Source organism: Nicotiana sylvestris, chromosome 1 (assembly GCF_000393655.2).
Source record: "Nicotiana sylvestris chromosome 1, ASM39365v2, whole genome shotgun sequence".
In the NCBI taxonomy this organism is placed as follows: Eukaryota; Viridiplantae; Streptophyta; class Magnoliopsida; order Solanales; family Solanaceae; genus Nicotiana; species Nicotiana sylvestris.
In genome coordinates, this window is record NC_091057.1 from 83,358,273 (window position 1) to 83,367,452 (window position 9,180).

Below are 9,180 nucleotides of genomic sequence, written 5' to 3' on the forward strand. Positions count from 1 at the left end.
TCCTTTCTAACTACCTCAATGTGCTTCTCCCCTATTGTGGAAATAAACCTCGACGCATGCTCCCGATGACCCTGAACATTGGGAGGTATCTTTAACGCAAAGTCCCTCCTCGTGACAAAGCACCTCGAGGGTAGCTCACCAGGTACCGGCGGTGTACCACCGACCGAGCACGAAGCAGAGGTGGAAATCTCCTCTCATTGGTTAATGGGTTTTGACATAGCAGCCATGGAAGATAAAGGCTTGGGCGAAAGCTTTTGAAATGGTAAGAGAACTAGCATAGAAAAGAGCTCTATAAGGGGATTAGTTACTCAAAGTAGCGGAGTCTTCAGACAAGAAATAAGCAAATGCATATACATAGAACAAGCAGCGACTGTTCGCCTATCTTGAAGGCCAATTAACTATGACCATGTCAGTCCCATTTTGTGGGAAAGTGTCCTGATGGGACCACCCCGGCCGCTTCACAACTGTGGCACATAAATGATGATGCCACGCAGCGCTCGGGGGCCATTAAGACCCCGAAGATTCCTGTTGTTACAAGCATCGATTCTAAAAGGTTATCGACCTAATCTCGAGATGGTGCCCGATCTCGAGGGTCCCGACTACTCCGAATATGGGCTCCGAAGAGCCAACATCAAAATTCAACAATAGTGCTTTACATAACCATTGAGAATAAATTCGAAGACTTGAAGCAGAAAAATTTTCTTACATGGCCAAAAATATATTTATAAGGGGCGTCTTTGCAAGACATTTTCCCCCGAGAAGTTCATACATAAAAAAGAATGAAAGATGACGTGGGCCTATTCTTCGCCGCCACTGCTCTCCGGGTCATCTCCGGAACCCCCATCCAAAGTATTCGAGAATGCCAATTCTTTCTCCAAACCTCGGGGTTCCTCAATCTCGGCTGAGAGATCGGCGCCTTTAGTGCTTGCTTCCCCGATAACTTGCCTCCTTGCCTCTGCACGAGCGTAAGCGACGGCCATATCCAGCTTCTGCTTGGTTTTCCCCAATATTTCTCGGGCTTGTTCATTCGCAGTAGCAACATCTTTCATGTATGAAGACGCATCCTCTTCAGCCTCAGACATGGCCACAGATAGTGCAGCAGCCTCCTTTTGGGCGCTTTGAAGAAGATCCCAGGTCGATGCCAACTCCGACCACAAAATATCCCTCTCTGAGGCCACGGCCTCATTTTGCCCTCTTAACTCGAGGATCTCCGCATCCTTGGTTGCGGCCTCTTCCTGAAGTCGCCCCACGATGGAATCCTTTTGCCCTATCTGCAAAGATAAAACAAGTTGGTAAGCGTCAAGCTACGAGATTAAAAAACGAACTTGTGGATGCCGTGTTACCTGCTCAGCAAGGCCAGCCTTTTCCTAGCACACTCCCTCTAAACTGGCCTGAAGCCTGCTCAACTCTTCCTTCTTTCGGGGAGAGGAGGTCCTCGACTCTTTTAACTCCGAGGTAAGCTTTTTGACCTCCTTCCAACAACATGAAAGCTCACTTTGGAGCCTAGAAAAGGCATGGTCGTACATCTTCTTAGCCTGCAATAACACAGAAAAATCAGAAAGTCGAGCATAAAGATTTAAAGCACAAGTGTTATGTCGAGAGTATCACCTGCTGCTGAAGCCTCTCCGCCTCCTCGAGGGCACCGGGAGCATCGAGATCAATACTATCGTCAATACCGATGAGGAGGTCTTCGAGCATATCTCCCCCTCCGTGAAAGGCCCCCGCACCAGCGGTATCTTGATCTTGAGCATCCCTAATCTCCCCCGGTGAAATGCAGGGCCCAAATTAAGGCCACTCAGAGTGTTAATTTCTTTAAGGGCCTCATCTTTTCCGCGAGAAGCTTCGGGTTCAGGCCCTTCGGAGTCACCAACAGCGGGTTCATCAATGCGGACTGTGTCATGTCCGACTTGAGACACGGGGACTGTCCCCGAGCCCCCCAAGCCCTCATCGAGGGTCTCCTCAGCGAGTCTGGTCCAAATCGGTCGCCCCCGATTCGGCGGCCTCCCGCTCTGTATCTTGCGAAGCATCTTCGCCTCGTCTCGCCCTTTGTACCAAAGGGCATGCATCATCATCATCATCATCACATTCGTCCTCGGTAAGAGGACTTGCTATAGCAGTCAAAGATGAGACTGTGGCGTCCTTCTTCCTCTTCTTACCCTTGTCGGGTTTTAAGGTGTCCTTTCACCAGCAGGGGCTGGCCTCATCGACACTCCATCCCCAAGGCCTGCACAAGCATGATGCATCAAATAAAAGGTGTTATACCACATTTTAAACTAGTGAAAGTAAGGTACAATATATAGGCAATTTCGTAATTTGATTAAAGTTAAAGAGTCGTCACCTAATTAATTATGGTGAATTAGGACACCTAAAGTTAAGTAACGTATTAATAAAGTATAACTCTATTAATGATCTACTTAACCTAAAGATTCTAGGTAAAGGATTCAATTAATCTAAAGGGAAGGTTTTTAAGGCACCCTTTAAGATCCATTTTAAATGGTTAACCAACCAGACTAAAGTTAATTAAGGCTAAGTGTAAGTAAAAATCCTTTTGTTTAAAAAAAAAAGAGACTCATATTCACATTAAAAGTCATGTTGAATATTTGTGTTTGTACGTTAAAGAACATTGATTTGGACTTGTTCGTTTCTTTGAAAATGTATTTCGATTTACTTGGATCAAGACTAAAAACGTGACCTGACACATCATTTGAATTCATTTGGAAACCTGATAGGAAAATCCACTTAAATTAGAAGTATTAAGAAAATCAAGGCATGAAGTAAAGCAAAGAAGTGGACGTTGTGGTGAGAACTAACTGCTTTTAAACTCCTAACATAGATAAAACATTCTACTGTGTGTACTGTGTAAAGTCAGTGTATTTATTATCAACTAGAGGCAACAACTTCATAAATGGCCAAATGACAGTTAGTTACTGCATAACATGTCCAGGCTAAGCACAACTGAAAAACAAAATATGAACAGCAATAGCAGTTAAAACATAAATGAAGTAGAATGAAAGGATTAAAAGCCATGTCGGCTCCCTCTGTATTTTTGCTGCCTAGACGATGTAAAAGTTGTAAAGGATGAGGATGTGCAATCTTGGCGAGGTTTCGGCGTCGTTGAGTCTCAAAGTAAAACTCTTCGGCTCCAATGTTCATGTAAAACAAAGAAAGAATAAAAGAGTTAGAGGGGAGAATTTCATAATAAAAGAGTTAGAGGGGAGAATTTCATTCTTGACATTGTAAATATAGACAGTAAGTAGAATAAAGAAAGAAATGTCACATTCAATTTTGAACCATTTATAAACTAAAGAACCTTCCATACAATGCACCACCCATAATAGAGAAGGGCTTAAATATGTATCAGATTTTATACTTGAAATGAAATGACAGATTTTTAAGCGAAATGCTGAATTTGAGACAAACAACTTTACTACAATATCAATGTAACAGAATGTTATCTTAACGACAACTATTATACTTCTTTTTCTAAAGTGCATTTTCATGTTTGTTATCCCACACAAGTTTGAGCTCTACATGGTATACTTAAAGTTCTTTTAAAGTAATATGAACGTATAAGATTAATTACCTCTTTAGTTATTGAATCCTAGAAGAACGTGGCATCTAGTCATTCCTAAAATCATCTTTTCTACTATTTGAAAGCACAACAACACCTCAACAAGTTAACTCAAGCACGTAGCGGTTAACTCCTCAAATACTAGTATCATTATCTTTAAATATAGTTTCAAGTCGAGAATATGAAATATTCACGTTATGCCACAGAGAGAGACCAAGAAAGAACACATCATTAAACTTGCTAAATGATATGCGGCGCGAACTTAAAGAGAATTCTAAACTAACTCCAAGTTGACAGTTCAAGAGTATGGGACATCTTCATGCATGTCTTCAATCAAACAGCGCACCAACAGCGTGCCAACAATCATAATGATCCTAAACGTGATATCTAAATTCACGAATTGACATCACGGAGATGAAACTTATGTATTCATATAAGCATTTTGTCAAACATTCATCGATCAAATATTTTAATATACAACCAGAAAGTTCATTCCTAATGGCATAATTTCTACACACCAAAATTTTAACTTCTATTTTAACAGAGTGAACCATTGCGCATCACATACCAACAGTAAGGAAAGAAAGCTTGAGTTTGGGAGTAACCGACAGTTTGTGGGGCAGTGAACTAGGTCGGCGTTGGCCTCGAATATACTCTCCTGTAACGAAAGATCCGAACTTCAAGCCGAACGAATTCGAATATCTGTCACGGCCAAAGTTCACCGAGACAGGAAGAAAGTTAACGGTGAGAGTACAAATGATAGTGTTCGAGCAGAGGTGGATTCCTTCCTAGACTTAGTATTTTGACAATGTAAAGTGGTGTTTCTTGTCCCTTTTCAACCTCTGGTTTCGGCTGAGATCCAAAGAGAGTATTTATAGAGAAAGGTTAGGGCCCCTTGAGAAGTGATTCTCGGGCGGTATATGAAGAACAGATTAGCCGTTTGAAATCAAAGAGAAAATCTTTACACCAGCAACTATCTCTGGACAAAGGTCAGAAACTTCAAAAGTATTTTAGCCTCTTGTATTGACTAAATCTTGTTGCAGACGAGAGAGAGAGAGAAAAAGGAGTCACGAGATTTGAAGAGAGACAAAGAACTTACGCAAAATCGGCGAGGCAAGCTTCTGCCATGGTTGAAGAAGAGCTGTAATCGGCCAAAAAATGGAATGAGAGAGAAGAGGCGTAGGGTTTAGAGTTGGCTGGGCTCATTATTTGGGTTAATTCAAAGGAAAGCTGATGGGTTTGTGTTGGTCTGGTGGATTTTGGCACAATATGGGCTATGGAAATGGGTTGTTGTGTGGTTTTTGCGAAAGAACGAACTTGGGCCTTCAATAGGCCGAATTTAATTGGTCTTTTCTCAATGTTCAATTATTCCTTTGGAACTTCTTTGTATTAAGACTCAAATTTATATAGTATATATATGTATGAGAAAAAAAATAATATTAAGTAGATATTAATAAAAATTAAAGTAATGACAATATTAGTTGCGGCAGTATTATTAATAACAACAATAACAAACATAATAATAATAATAATAATAATAATAATAATAATAATAATAATAATAATTGTGATAGTAGTAGTAGTAGTAATAATAATAATAATAATATTAATAATACCAATACTAATACTAATAAAAATAGTAATACTTATACAAATATTAATACTAATGACAATGGTAATAAAAATAAGGTATTCGGTTTATTAGTAACTTAGAAGCTCAAGAAAATTAATTAGAAAAAAGGAGGGACAAAATTGGATGTCAACAAAAGGATACTCGCAAGGGAACATAGTAAAAATAACGGCAAAAAGCATACCGTGGCTCTTGGCCTGCCACCGCGTTCTGGCCAAATCGCGCCAAGAGCGCTCAACATAAGGAAATTTGGAGTCCAACTATCTAATATACCCCGGTAGGTTCTGAAACGCGCCAGGGTACCAAACAGTGGCTGCACAATCAAAAGAAGATCATTTGACAAAAGGGGATGAAAGGGCAATAAAGCATCCTCGAGGGTGGGGGCGCTTATGCTGCGTATTCCATTCCTCCGGGAATGGCATCATATTGGCCGGGATTACGTTCGAGGTCCTCACTCGGACGAACCGGCTCATCCACCTCTGATCCTTGTCCTCGTCAATGCTCGAGAAGAACGTCCTCGTAGATCGAGGATGAAGCTTGATCAGACCGCAAAAGAGACTGTGGCTGTATAGTCCGATCAAGTGATTAAGAGTGAAGGACATACCCTCGATTTGGTTAGAAAAACATTAGAGCATATAGACTATCCTCCAGAATCAAGGATAAATTTGGCCAAGCGTCACCCGGTACTCTCGACAGAAGTCGAGGATCACCAGGTCTATTGACGGAGAAGAAGGGTCCAAAGAATCTATGGGACCCAAAGTAAAGGGGTATGTATATACACTAAGAAAGCCAGCCTTATAGTCTACTATGCTTTCAGCGGGTCTGGGAATCTCAACCGACACTGCTGCCCCCCGTTGGCAGTCTTCTTTCACTCTTTTTATATTGGTTACCACGCTGATGTACCGAGATACATGCTTGCATCGCCCTGGTGTATTAGGAGGATTCTCGACGGAAAAATCGGATACCAAATCTAATTTAGTAGGGGTACATTGTTTGACAGTTGGGGGAGCTTTTGGTTTACCCCTGGATGAAGAGGCAGTGCCCTATTTCCGAGGCACTGTTTTAGAGGTCCTAGCCATGGCTATAAAAAGTTTTTGAGAAAAGAAGTAAGGAGGCAAGCGCGAAAGGGAAAGGAATGTAAGAGATGATGAACTTAGCTATATGGGATTGAAGATGTTGTAAAAGCGTGAATAACAAGGCAATTGAGGTATTTATAGAGGGTGTATGGGCAGCGTTTGGGAAGCGGAAGGGCCGAACCAGTAGCGGGTCGTGGGCTTCTCAATAGTCGTGTTGACAACGACTCCTGCGCGACTTTTAAGTCATGGCATTTAATGCTCTGATTGACTGACGTCATGGCAGTGAATATCGAATAGGCAAGAGTTCAAGACCGTTTCTTATCATTTTCATTCTAAGAAACGCGGGGACTATCTGTATACCGTAAAAATCAGAGGGTCCACTTTTATGATCATTATGATATCTTGCAGCCCATTCTCGGAAGGTTCGAGGCCCGACTCCGAGGGCTTCCATACGTTCGGTCTCGAGGTAGTGCAAACCAGCGACTATGATAAACTAACGGGAAGTTCCCAAGGCACGTGACTGAAGATGGCCAAGCCTATTAGGCTAGTACAAGCTCATACCGTGGCATTAAATGGTTGTACCAGCCAAATATCATTATAATAAATGCATTTGTACTATGTTGAGATTCTCTCTCATATATAAATGGGACCCTTGTCATTTTGTAGAGGACACATTGCTCACAACATTCAATACAAGAACATTCTGTGCTCTCTAACTTAAACATATTCTCTTGGTTTCACTACTTACATTTATTGCTTATATTCATAGTATTCTATTCATTGTTCTTTATTTATTGCTCATTATTGGCCATAAAGAGCTTTTATCAAAGCTCTCAAAACTGTTAATCCTTCATCGGCCCGTTCATAACTCAACACCGAGCTTGACCTCGAGGCCCTGTATAGCCAGGCTCGACTCAGCCGCTCGGTTTGCCTAAACGCATCATTTTCAAGTTTTTATCTTATTTTCTAGTCTTACACTTAGCATCTACTGCCTAATAAACTAGCATAAAAACAGATCAAGTATTTTTAGAACACCAAATCAAATTTAATTGTAATTACCATTTTCAAGGTAAACAGTTTTATTTCTACTTTGTTAATGTGTTGGCGTTTATGTATTGTTACCATAAAACATAGCAGTAGTTATTAGTAATACTTATTTTGCGTGTCATTCCTCTAACTCAACAGATCTCTGGAAAACTCTCCGGTCTTTTTACCTAAGCACGTAACTCTCACTATATTCTGTTCTTGCCAAAAAAAAAAAACAAGAACTTTATTTAAGTGTAATAGTGAAGTGCTTTTTTGGTTAACTATTTGGTATTTATTGATTAGTAATTAGAATTTGGATCATGAAGGAGTCATTAATGGAGTCGCTCCCTACCAAATTTTTTGCTAATTATTGTAGAAAAAGGAATAGTTGCGAAGCATTGTTAGAGAGAAGAAAACAAAGTTACAGATGGACTAGCTGTTATTAGCCACACGCCCACACATCATATCCTCCAACTATATGAAGCTTTACCAAGACAGATTAGAGATGGCATCTTTTGGAATCAAGCAAATAAAAGCGTCAGTTTGATCAATCCCGAAAAGTGTACAGTTGTTGGTGCATTGCCACGTTTTATTTTCTTTCCTTCTTAATACTCCATCCGTTCCAATTTATGTGAACCTGTTTGACTGGACACGAAGTTTAACAAAAAATGAAGACTTTTGAAATTTGTAGTCCTAAACAAATCAGAATGGGGCTCAGAGTATTTGTGTGGTTATAAAAGCTTCTCATTAAGGGTAGAATTGTAAGTTTAAGCTAAACTATTACCAAATTTAAAAAGGAGTCATTCTTTTTTGAATGAACCAAAAAAGAAATAGGTTCACGTAAACTGTAACAAAGGGAGTACTACTTTTTATTCAAGTGTTACAGAGTTTGGGATGCCAAACTCTCAAATATAGCATGAAAGGAGTTGTGCATGTTTTCCCTAATACAGTGTGATTTCTGGAAATTTAATAAATGTGTCCGGTTTGATTAATATATATATATATATAATATATATATACTAGTTTCTATGTACGGGTGTGCACATAATACTTTAGCAATGAGAAGAAAAAGATGAAAAATTAGAATGCTAACTTAAGAGAGTAGATATTAGAAGTCTTCAATAACATATGCAACTAATAGATAATGTAGGATATGTGGAAAATTGTAACCAGAAAAGTACGTTGATTCATGAAACGTTCATATTAACTAACCCACTCTTTTATCTAATCTATACCAGTATATTTTTAAAATTATTATACCTTTTAATTTGTTACTTATATGAACAAATTAGTGCTAATAACGACTTATGTGATAAGTGATGTATTACATGTGTTAGTTTCTAATTCAATTATATGTTGATATCTAACATAGAAGTTACCAATGCATGCATTTTGAATTTATACTTTTTTTAAATATCTATCAATTTATGTCCAATCTCCACGGTCCACACATTGAAAAATATATGTTTTTTACTATTTTGTTTTTAAAATTTTATTACATTATCATTTTTAGTTCTAGTTTTTGAATAAAAATAATATAGAAAAGTTCAATTCATAAATAAAACTTAATTATAAACAATTTTCCGATAATTTTAAAATTAAAAACATTCTTGGATAAGCAATTACGATACATGAGCATTTAAATTGTAAGAAATAAATATCACTCACCAACGTTATTGCATATTGAATCCAAAATTAGCTGAAAGGATAAAGACAGTTTGAAGCTAGAAACTCTTTAAATTCTTGAATCGAATCTCTCAACTTCTTCAAGTAGTGTCCAATGAAGACACTGAAAGCAACGGTTAGATACATAGTTAGAAAATCTCAAGAGAATAAAATTAAAAATATTAATATTCTGTAAAATTTACTAACTTCCT

The 9,180-nt window shown here is 38.8% G+C and overlaps 1 long non-coding RNA gene across 1 annotated transcript; it reads right to left on the reverse strand.

Moving 5' to 3' along the window:
• Positions 1–688: 688 nt before the first annotated feature.
• LOC104219120 (uncharacterized) lies at positions 689–4,835 on the reverse strand. Its single transcript, XR_011403392.1, has 3 exons — positions 1,609–4,835; positions 1,344–1,535; positions 689–1,271 (listed from the first exon to the last, which is right to left on the reverse strand). It is a non-coding gene; the product is annotated as an uncharacterized lncRNA (long non-coding RNA).
• Between the last annotated feature and the right edge of the window lie 4,345 nt (positions 4,836–9,180).